Below are 11950 nucleotides of genomic sequence, written 5' to 3' on the forward strand. Positions count from 1 at the left end.
TCTTATATTTTCTGGAAGAGTTTATATAGAATTTAATGTTAATTCTCTTTTAAGTCTTTTGTAGATTTTTCTAGAGATACCATGTGGCCATTGGAGTTAATTTTTTGGAAGATTTTTATTTATAAATTTAATTTTATATCAGTTTGTATATTTTGAGAACTTCGTCCATTTATTCTAAGCTGTCAAATTTATTTTTGTAGAATTGTTTGTAATATACACATGATATTTTTGATGTCTCAAGGTCTGTAGTGATATTTTCTGTTTCATTCCTGATTTTAGTAAAATGAATTCTTTCTTTCTCTCTCTCTTTTTCATTGTCGTTCTTGCTAGAGGTTTGCCAATTGTGGTTTCTGAGAGTAAGCTCTCTGTTTCAAAAATACATTCTATCATTCTGTTTTCCTATTTTCAGTTTCATTTATTTCTGCTCTTATCCTTATTATTTTCTTCCTTCTGCTTTGGGTTTACTTGGCTCTTCTTTTTCTAGGTTATTGATATGGAAGCTTGGGTTACTGATTTATCATATTCCTTCATCTCAAATGTATGTATTTTATGTTATAAATTATCCTCTCAGCACTACTTTAGCCACATTTCACCATCCTAATACATAGTATTTTCCTTTTCATTAGTTCAATATTGTTTTTTATTTTTTTCTTGAGACTTTCTCTTTAACCCATAGAATTGTTTAGACCTGTTTGGTTTAGTTGTCAAGTGTTATAGACTTTCCTGATATTTTTCTAGTATTCGTTTCCAGTTTGATTTCTTGGTCACAGAATGCAATATGTATTATTTCAATTTTTAAATATTTTTTCAGATTATTTTTAAGAGCCTAGATATGTTCTACATGGGCACATGTTCCATGTACACTAAAAAAAATGTATATTCTGATATTTTGGGTGAAATATTTTATAACTTTATTATATAATGCTTATAAATAGTTTTTATGGTATTTCTATAGGCTGATTTTCTATTATTTATATAAATTGCTGAGTAAAGGGTGTTAAAGTTCAACTGTAATTGTGGATTTATGTACTCATTTTAGTTCAGTTCTCACTCTCTCTTCCTTTTGGTTTTTATTTCACATATTTTGTTACTCTGTTGTTTGGTATTGTAAAGTGTCATATTTACTATTCCTATGTTTTTGTGGAAGATTGATACAGATATCATTATATAATGTCTACCTCTGGAATACTACTTTGTTCTGAAGTCTACTTTATCTGATATTAATATCTGACATTAATATGCTTTCTTTCGATTCAACTTTTCCCCTTTAATTTCAACCTGACTATATCTTTATATTTGAGGTGAGTTTCTTATACAGAAAATCCTTGGATTATTTTTTTGTTAGTGGATATGGAGGTGATTTTTTTATCTACCCTGCCAATCTCTGTATTTTAACTAATGTATTTAGACCACTTACATTAATGTCATTGTTAACATAATAGAACTTAAATAGGCCATTTCACTTTTTGATACTTTTCTCTGTCTCTTCTCTTTCTTGCCTTTATGTAGAATACTTGAACATTTTTTGGAATTCAATTTTTGATTTATCTAATCTGCTACTATCCTGATTTTATATATTCGTATATATTATATATACCATACCTCCCTTTCAGTCTCTTTAAACTCCTCCATTAGTAATATAATTTTCTTAAATATTTTAACTATGTACATTTATAATCAAATTAGATAATTTTTGCTTCAACCATCAAAGGTTTAGAAAACTCAAGAGATGTATTTTTTTGTATTTTTGCTACTGATTATTTCTTTTTTCCTTATATTTCAACATTTCATCTATTACCATTTGTATTTTGTTTAGAGAACTTCTTTCAGTCGTTTCTTTAGGGTAAGTCTGCAGAAACAAAATTCTCTTTGTTTTTCCTCATTTGAGAATATCTTGATTTCCTTTTCATTCCTAAAGGATATTTTCACTGAGTTTCGGATTTGGGGTTGAGAATTCTTTCCTTCCAGCATTTCAAAATGTTGTGCTACTTGGGACTGGCCTCCATGGTTCCTAATTGGAAATTCACTGTATCTGAATTTTTGTTCATCTATAGGTAAGGTATCATTTTTTATTTTTTTTCTCTCTCTCTCCTTGCTTTCAAGATTTTTCTTTGTATGTATTAATAGTTGTAGAAGTTTTATTATGGTGTGTCTTCGTGTGAATTTCTTTGGGTTTATCCTGTTCAGAATTTGGTCAGATTCTTGAATTTGTAAAATTATGGTTTGTCATATTCGGGAAGTTGAAGCCATCATTTCCTCAAGTACTTTTTGATCCCTGCTCTGTTTATTCTCTCCTCCTGGAATGCCAATGACATAAATGTCAGATCTTTAATTACAGTCCATTGGGTTCCAGAGACTTTCTTCATTTTTTAACTGCATTATTTCCTTGTTGTTCAGATTGGGTAATTTTCATTGTTCTGTCTTTCTGTTCACTGATTCTTTCCTCTTTCTCCTCCATTCTGCTCTGAGCTCATGCACTCAGTCGTTTATTTTGGTTATTGTATTTCTTCAGCTCTGAAATCTCTATTGCTTTCTTATAAATCTAATTTTTGGTAAGACTTTGATATGGCTAAGCTTTGTGTCCTCACCCAAATCTCATCCAGAATTATAATCCCCACAGTCCCTACTTGTCAAGGGAGACGTCAGGTGGAGTAACTGGATCATGGGGCGGTTTCCCCGATGCTGTTATAGTGATAGTGAGTGAGTTACCACGACATCTGATGGTGTTGTAGTGTTTGGTAGTTCCTCCTTCATTCACGCTGTTTTCTGTCACCTTGTGAAGACGGTGCCTTGCTTCCCCTTTGCCTTTGCCATGATTTTAAGTTTCCTGAGGTCTGCCCAGCCATACTGAACTGTGAGTCAATTAGTTCTCTTTTATAAATAAATTACTCAATCTCAGGCAGTTCTTTAGAGCAGTATGAAAAAGGACTAATACAGACTTGCTATTTATTTTTTTGATATTTTCTTTTTTTATTTGTTTCAAGTATGTTCATACTTTCTTCTTGTAACATTTTTATTATGGCTGCTTTAAAATATTTTTCAGATGGTTGTAACATCCATGTCATCTTGACATTGACATATATTGATTTTTTTTCAGTATGCAATCTTCCTGCCTTTTGCTATGACAAGTAATTTTTTACTGAAGTCTGGATATATTGGGTATTATGCTGAATTTTATTTAAACCTTTTGTTTTTGCTGGCTTTCTCTGGCACTGCTTCAGCAGAGGAAGGGAGATATATTGCTTCATTATTGCCAGGCAGTGGTAGAAGTCCAGGTTCCTCACTTGCTCTTTATTGACACTTCAGGGGGTGGCTCCTTTTTATGGCTGGGTATTTGGAAATTCTGTCTTTCTACTGGGCCTCCACTGATGCCTCCTTAGCTGGGAGGGGTAAAAGTGCCTGGGTATTGCTTCCCATGTGGCCTCACTGAGACCACAGTGCAGGGACAGTCTTTGTTAGTGTTTAGTTGCTAGCGAATGTTCTGACTCTCAACTAGGCCACCTCTGACAGTACCTCAGTGGGTTAAGGTGTCACCTCTTCACTGATGGGTGGAGACAGAAGTTCAGGTTCCCCAAGTGATTATCAGCCACATCACAGCAGAGGAAGCTCGTTATGGTTTTCTTGAAAGGAAAGTCCCAGGTGCCTATTTGACTTTCTCTGACATTACCACAGTGCTGGTGTGAGGGAACCTCATGAGACTAGGCTCACCACTAGGCTTTTTTTGCTGTGTGTGGAAGTGGAAATACAGTTTTTCTGTGATGTGTTTGGCTAGAATAGTGCAGTTATCTAAATGTTTTTGCCTTGCTAGGTCACACTCTTCCTGATCCTTTGACAAGAGAGATTGCTTTTGTTCAAGCTTTCTTTGTCTGCATCAATTGGTTTTTCTAGGTTGCCAGCTTCTTCAGCTCCATGTCTGAGATATGCGAGGCAAAAAAAAAAAAGAGAGAGAAACCAAAAAAACCTAGGGAATTCGCCACCATTTCATGCCTTGAGTACCAAGGTCTTTAGCTGGTCTACCTATTTATTTTCATTTCAGTCTTCTTATGTTTGTTTTAGATATAATGTCCAGGATTTTTGGTTGAATAGGGAAAAGTACATTTACTCCATATTCTAAGAAGCAGAAGTGGATTAGCATAAGCTATTTTGTATGGAAATCTAACTGTTCTGAGTTCCTTTCTTTGCTTTATTGCAAACCTTTTCTCTTACCTTCTGTGGGTGTTTGAAGATGAAGCCCTCCTTTTAAAATAAAATTGTTCACAGTCGCTAGTAATTTGGGGTATGTGTTTAACACTCTAATGAAAAGTAAGAAAATAATAAGATGATTTGCAGTGGAGGATAAATAGAGAGTAAAACCAAGAGGATTCTATGGAAAAGGAATAAATTACTAGGAGTATCGGGTGAGTTTGATTTCTAAGAAATAGAAGAAGATAAGAAAGTACTGTTAACTCCCCCCCTTTGCTACCCCCCCCCCACAGAAACAAACAAACAAAAAACAACCAGTGAGATTTGCCATAGAATGAGCAGTATTACCAGTAGAAACTTTCATTGACTTCCCAATTCATGGGAAGATTATATATCCCCATCTCATTGAGCCCAGGAGTGACCGCATGACTTGGTTTCATTAATGAAATGTTGGAAGAAATAAAATGTGTATACTCTGATCAGAAGTATAGGAACCATCTCATGGTTCACCTGTCTGGTTTTTGCTGTCTGTAGGAAATGTTCCAGCTAAATACTACTTTGTCAACCTGAATTATGGACCAAAGACAACACAGAACAAAGCCAGGTCAGATCTACAATGCAAATAAATTTTAAGTGAAAAATGAATATTTGTTATTTTACTCCACTCAAATTTTGGGGACATTTTCCCCTTTACCATAACTCAACTTATCTTTTTGTATTAATTTCTGATTAATGTAGGGCTGTGCACCTGTTCACTTACATGTCAAGTCGGAGTATCTCAGAAACACTATTATTGCAATTCTTCTCTCGTTCCCTCTCAGTTTCCCTTTCTTTACTGTCTCAGTCCCATCTGCATGAAAACATACTAAAATAATAACTATGCAACTAAAAGAAATCCTTCCTGTATGCCAGCTATTGTCCTGTATCCCTGTTCCTCTTTACAACAAAGCCCCTCCAAAAACCTATTTCTAATTTCAGTGTTCATTTCTTCTTACATTATCTCTTATTCTTATCAGAGTATTTTTCATATCATTTCTCAAAATACCAAATTCAACAGTCAATGATCAAACCTTATCTTACTTGGTTTATCAATAACAATTGTCATTTCATATCTCCTTCCTTCTTAAAGCACTTCACTTGGTCTTTGATTATCTTCCTACTCCTTCACTCTTTTATCCTCTAATCCCTTCTCTTCTAATCATTGAAGTGTCCAAGGTCCAACTTTGGACCCATTCTAGTTTTGCCCTTCTAAAGCAATGTATGTATTAGCATATTATAAGTACTGCCAACTCTACATTTCCACATCCAGGTTAGACACCATCCATAACATCCAGACTCATATATTCTGCCAAATCAGCATCTCCATTTGACTGTCTTATAGACATCTCAACCTAATCAGGTCATAAATAGAACTCTTGAGTAGTTCCCTCAAACTAGTGTTTCCTACAATCTTTGTTACCTTCATAGATGGCACCTCCATTCCTTCAGTTGCCCGAGCCAAAATTCTAGAGTCATTCTTGACTTTTAATTTACTCTCATCTCATGACAATATGTCAACAAACACAAGCCTTCAAAACCCAGAGTCTCATTACCGTCTAACAACCTTCATTTCTACCACCCTAATTCAAGCTATCATCATCTCTTACCTATTCTACCTGTGTCAGTGCTTGCACCCTTATAGACTATTCTCTTCACTTCAGTACAGATTGTTTTAAATACAATGATAATACAAAATCAGATTATAAGACTTATTTCCTTATTTCATAGAATGACATCCAAAGTCCTTATCATGACACAGTATTCCTTGCATGATCTGGTCTCCCGTTTGCTTTTTGATTTCACATTTATTCCACTCCATCCAGTCTGACCTCCTCCCTAGACATAATCCTACCTTGCATTGTATTGGCCGTTTCTTCTTCGTGGAATGCTACTGCGTAAGATATAAGCATGGCTTGAATTGTTTTTCCCCCTTGTGCTCTGCACACAAATATCAAAGCTTTGAGGAAGCCTCCCCTGACTACCTTGTATAAAATAGCCCTAACTCATTATTCTTCAGGCTTTACTTTTTTAAAATTACTTATTAACATCTCACCTACTGGATATATATTTGGGGAGTGATTATTCTCCCTACAATACAATGTCAATTCCTTGAAGATGAAGACCTTTTATGTTTTGTTTTGTTTTATTGCTGTATCCCTGATACCTAACACAAACAGCTGAAGTATTCAAAATATATATTTGTTGATTAAATGAATCAATTAATGTCTTTTATCAAATTCTTTTTCTCTTTAACAATCAACACCATGATGCTAGAAGCTGTTGTTTGTATTATGTTTCTATATTATTTCCATAACTTCTCAGTGACTTCTATAGTTAAACTACGTTAAATATTCCCATTTGATCTAATGCCTTTTTGTATTATGTTTCTATATTATTTCCATAACTTCTCAGTGACTTCTATAGTTAAACTACATTAAATATTCCCATTTGATCTAATGCCTTTTGCCTTGAATTCAATTTTTTCTTATATAACTATAATCATTGCTGTCTTTATGTGTTTTTATTTCTATAATAATTTCCACATTCTTATACAGGTAGAGGATGCCAAGTCAGAAATTCAAAGAAGCCCGAAACCTGAAATTATTTTGAGCACTGACATGATGCTCAAAGGAAATGCTCATTATAGCATTTTGAATCTTAAATTTTGGGATTTTTGAATATTCAACCTGTAAGTGTAATACAAACATTCCAAAATCAAAAAGAATTCAAAATCCAAAATACTTCTGATCCCAAACATTTAGGATAAGGGATGCTCAATCTATATTTTAAATTGTTACATGTTTCTTATAAATATCTTCTAAATTGATTTTTTGTTTATTTGTTTTTGTTTGTATGCATTTAAGGGGTACAAGTGAAGTTTTGTTACATGGATATATTGCATAACGATAAAGTCTGGATTTTAGTGTAAACATCGCCCACTAAATGAATTGTGTGATCACTTCAGAAGAAACTTTTCATGGGAAAATACACTTTAAACATTAGAATCATTATAATTTGGAGTAAATTATTCATCTTATTTTGGGTGCATCATATTTCCAAGTGGTATACATTTTTCTTTTTTGAAATTTGCAAAGCTGGATATATTTTATGTTACTTCCTTTTCTCTCTTTTATTTGTTTGGATGTATACATATATATACACCTATATACATGTATGTGTATATATATTTATATACACACACAAATCTAATAATTATGTAGCTATTATATTTACTTACATTGTATTGTTGACAATAATTAATATCTATACTGTATCCCTTGAATGGGTTAAGATGTTACCATATATTTTATCTTTCCTTTTTTCATTTCCTAGATTTTGTTGAAATAATTTGTAATTTTTGTTCCAGATTGTCAAATCTGCATTATTAACATTTATTTGGAATTAACTATGAGTTTACATGATTATGCTCAACACAATATTTCATACACTAAACTTTAGTCTTTTTACAAATTTACTTATTTTTTGATGAAGTATATTAAGCAAAAACCAGATTTAGGTTTGGGCATCAATGTTTTAATTCCTGATTAAGTCTAAAAATTAATTTATTCTGTCCTTATTTGTGAAGTTTCACTGAAATTGGATTTTAACTGTAATGTCCTTCTTCAGCACATTTAGACATCACTTTAATCATTTGTTTCATTCTGTGATGCAGATGAGAAACAATCTATGTCTCTCAATTTATTACAGAACAAATTTTTGTTCATTGTAGATATATATGAATGAGCTTTTAGTTTGATTCCTATTAGAAGCTAAAGTGTATTTCCTACATCTAAGCAAAATGTCTTGTCTGCTTTGCAGTGAATAAAGAACTAAAGTTTCAAGAGTCACCTGGGGGAGTGTTGAGGGAAGGGAAACAAAGCTCCTGGAGTTTTCTTTTAGAGAAGAGAAGAAGCACGCCTTTCCAGTGTTGGAAGCTCCTTACCTGTCCTTAAATGTATGTGGGGCAGAGCCTGATACTTTCTCTGTGTCAAAGCTCACTAAGACAGTGTCCCCCTGTAGATCTCCAACTTTATCTGGAGAAATGGACTCAGTCGTTAACCTGTGGGCAAACACTAAGCCAGCCTACCAGAAGCTGGGGCACAAAGGCATTGATCAGTCATCCTATGCAACAGCTCACAGCCCATTCGCTGTCCCAGACGTTGATGCCTTTAATAATCATGTTATTCTAGGGTTTTTCTGGGAAAGGTCACTTTGGGGAAAGTATTTCTTTCTTCTGTATAGGCCACTGGTTCTTTCTAGAAATTCCTTAATGGGGGGGGGGGGCGGGGTTTCCTCTTATTACCCTTTTAGTTAAAACTCATATTGTTATTTTAGTGGTCACAAATTAATGTTTTAAGTATGTTATATCCTAAAATAATAGTTTGTATTTATATGTGGGCATTTCCCTGTGTTTTATCTATATTTTAAGAAATTGGTTGGGAGGATTATCATAATTTGTCTCATTTAAAATGAGAACTAGGCCAGGTGTGGTGGCGTGTACCTATAGTCTCAACTACTCTGGAGGGTGATGGAGGAGGACAGCTTGAGTCCAGGAGTTCTGGCTTGTAGAGCACTATGCTGCTTGGTGGCTGCACTAAGGCACTGAGTTCAGCATTAATATGATAACCTCTCTGGAGCAGGAGACCCCCACATTACCTAAGGAGAGGTGAACTGGCCCGGGTCAGAAACAGAGCAGGTCAAAACTCCCATGCTTTGTTCTTACTTGTAAGTGGGAGCTGAGGCCAGGCGCGGTGGCTCACGCCTGTAATCCCAGCACTTTGGGTGGCCGAGGCGGGCAGATCACGAGGTCAGGAGATCAAGACCATCCTGGCTAACACGGTGAAACCCCGTCTCTACTAAAAATACAAAAAATTAGCCGGGCGTGGTAGCAGGCGCCTGTAGTCCCAGCTACTCGGGAGGCTGAGGCAGGAGAATGGTGTGAACGGGGGAGGCGGAGCTTGCAGTGAGCCGAGGTCTCGCCACTGCACTCCAGCCTGGGCGACAGAGCGAGACTCCACCTCAAAAATAAATAAATAAATAAATAAATAAATAAATAAATAAATAAATAAATAAGTGGGAGCTGAACAATGAGACCACATGGACGCAGGGAGGGGAACAAAACACACTGGGGCCTGCCACGGAAGGGGCAGTCGGGGAGAACATTAGGGAAAACAGCTAATGCATGCTGGGCTTAATACTTAGGTGATGAGTTGATAGGAGTAGCAAACCACCATGGTACACGTTTACCTATGTAACAAATCTGCACATCCTGCACATGTACCCCAGAATTTAAAAACATACAATACAGTCCAATAACAAGCAAATAAAACATACAACACATACAATTTAATAAATCTTGCCACTTAAAAAAAAAAAATAACTTCCATGCTGATTAGTAGTAGGATCACACCTGTGAATAGCCACTGCACTCCATTCTGGGCAATACAGTCAGACTGTGTCTCTAAATAAAATAAAATAAGAAACTGGCTTCTAGTTAGATTTTTGTAGAGAATGTTTTGTTTTTACAGATGGAGTACTGATTTAAGCAGAACCTGTGTTAATATTTTTGATTAAAACATTTTTTTTCCTGCCATTTAAATGTGATTTATGAAATGGAGAAAGATAACCTTTAGTCCCCTGTTAGATATATTCAATTAGAAATGTGTAAACTCTAATAAAACCATGTGTTCTTCAGTCTCTTATTCTCAGCCTCTTCCACACCACTGGTAGCATAACAAACGCTAGAGCTTGTGTTATATGTAATATGCATTCATTCAGAACCCTACCACATGGGACTTGGCAAGAATCCACATTGTATAACAAAAATGACCTTAATTGTATGCATAAAATAGGGCAATCTAAAATCTTCACATTCCTGTCTATATATTCCTTTTCTTGTGGGGCTGTCACTGAATCTATGCAAAGATCACGAGCAAACGCATTCTGAAATACATAGCTGGCAACAAAAGGAATGATAGAAAATGTATTAAATAAGCATCAAGTATTTCGTTTTGAAAAAAGAATATTAAATCCTAAGAGGAGAATAGAGGACAGATATTCAGGAATTTTTCTACACTTTACTAAAATTTGTATTGATTCATGTTAAGCATCTGGCTGAGGCCCCAGGGCAGTACTATTTTAACTTATGAATAGTCTTCAATCAAAAAAGTAATAGAAACTTTCTTATAGCTCTCAATAGCAAGAATAGGAAAAAGTGTGACATAAATGCATTATTCTTAAGCCTATGAGAGTTCATGGAAGTCATTTATAGCTCTCATTCTCAACCATTATGTGTGTTAAAAACGAATATGTCACAGCTTAAAAGATATTGAATGTCCAGTGTTCAAGAGTTTCAATTTATTTTCTATTAATCTAAATACCTTTTTGGTTTAGGAAACCAAAGTATGTTTGTTTGTTTGCATGTTTGTTTAATTTATAATGATATACCTTCCCTACTTTTAGAAAGGGTTTGAATCAGCTTACTCAACAAGAATACTCCATACATACAATAAAGCTCTTTAGAATGGAAATAGAAATAATAAACTAAAAAAAAGAAAACATGAAAGAAGCAAAAAATCCAGCTAATAGATTTTCTATACATAGTTGATTTTAATTTATATTAGGTTTCAGTTGCTTTATTTTTGAGACAAAAGAAAGAATGAGAGAGAGAATGTAAATTATTATTTCAGTTAATATTTTTGCATCAAAGAAAAAGTGAAAAGCAATGGCAAAGAGAAAAATAAAAAGCATTTATTAAGTGCCTACTTTTTGATAGAAATTATGTTGAGACACACAAACATATATATTGCCAAAAAGACCTCATGTCATCTTGAAAATTCCTTGAGCTATAAATATTATTTTCATTTTACAGTTAAGAAAACTGAGCTTCCAAAAGATGAATAGTTTTTCAAAATTTCCATTACAGGAAGGTGATATGCCAAGGATTGAATTTTGGTCTTGTTACACAAAAATAGCTTTCATAGACCATAACGAAGAGCTTTAAAAATAAATATAATTTCAGAATATCCACATGCATGCACATACATTTATCCAATATATACACACACAGCATATAGAATATCAAAGAGCTTCTCTCCATGTTCAAAAACTGGGAAAGAAATGATACATCACTTCAGTCTGTAGGTAATCTCTCATCTTAGCTATCAAAGGACAAGTTAGGGGAAGTTAGGATGTGGTAAAGCAAGGATCTTCTTTCCTTTCCTTACAGGAAGATATTTCTGACTCAGCAAAAAATATCAAGTTGAATCATCATCTCAAGACTACAAAGTGGGTTTTACACAAATGTATCACAATCCATTTTCTGTGAGTTATTATGGTCATGCTGAGGTGTTTCTCTGATCACAGCTGGGGATGAAGGAGAGACCCAGAGAGTTGAATTTCTTCTGGTTTCTCCCTCATCCTCTTTGAAAACAGCAGTTCTGTTTAAAACTACTTTATATATTGGCACTCATATTAGCTAGCTATTGCTCTGTAACAAATTATTCCTAAGCTTAAGCACTTAAAATTATATTACACGGTTTTGAGAGTCAGCAATCTGGGAGCAGCTTAAATGTGTTGTTATGATTCAGGGTCACGCATGAGGTTGCAATTAAGATGCTGGCCAGTGCTGCAGTCATCTGGCTGTAGGATGACAAATTAACATGGCTGTTACCTAAAAGCCTCAGTTCCTTACCATGTGGGCTTCTTCATATGGCTGGTCCTCATGACA

Source organism: Papio anubis, chromosome 5 (assembly GCF_008728515.1).
Source record: "Papio anubis isolate 15944 chromosome 5, Panubis1.0, whole genome shotgun sequence".
Classification (NCBI taxonomy): domain Eukaryota; kingdom Metazoa; phylum Chordata; class Mammalia; order Primates; family Cercopithecidae; genus Papio; species Papio anubis.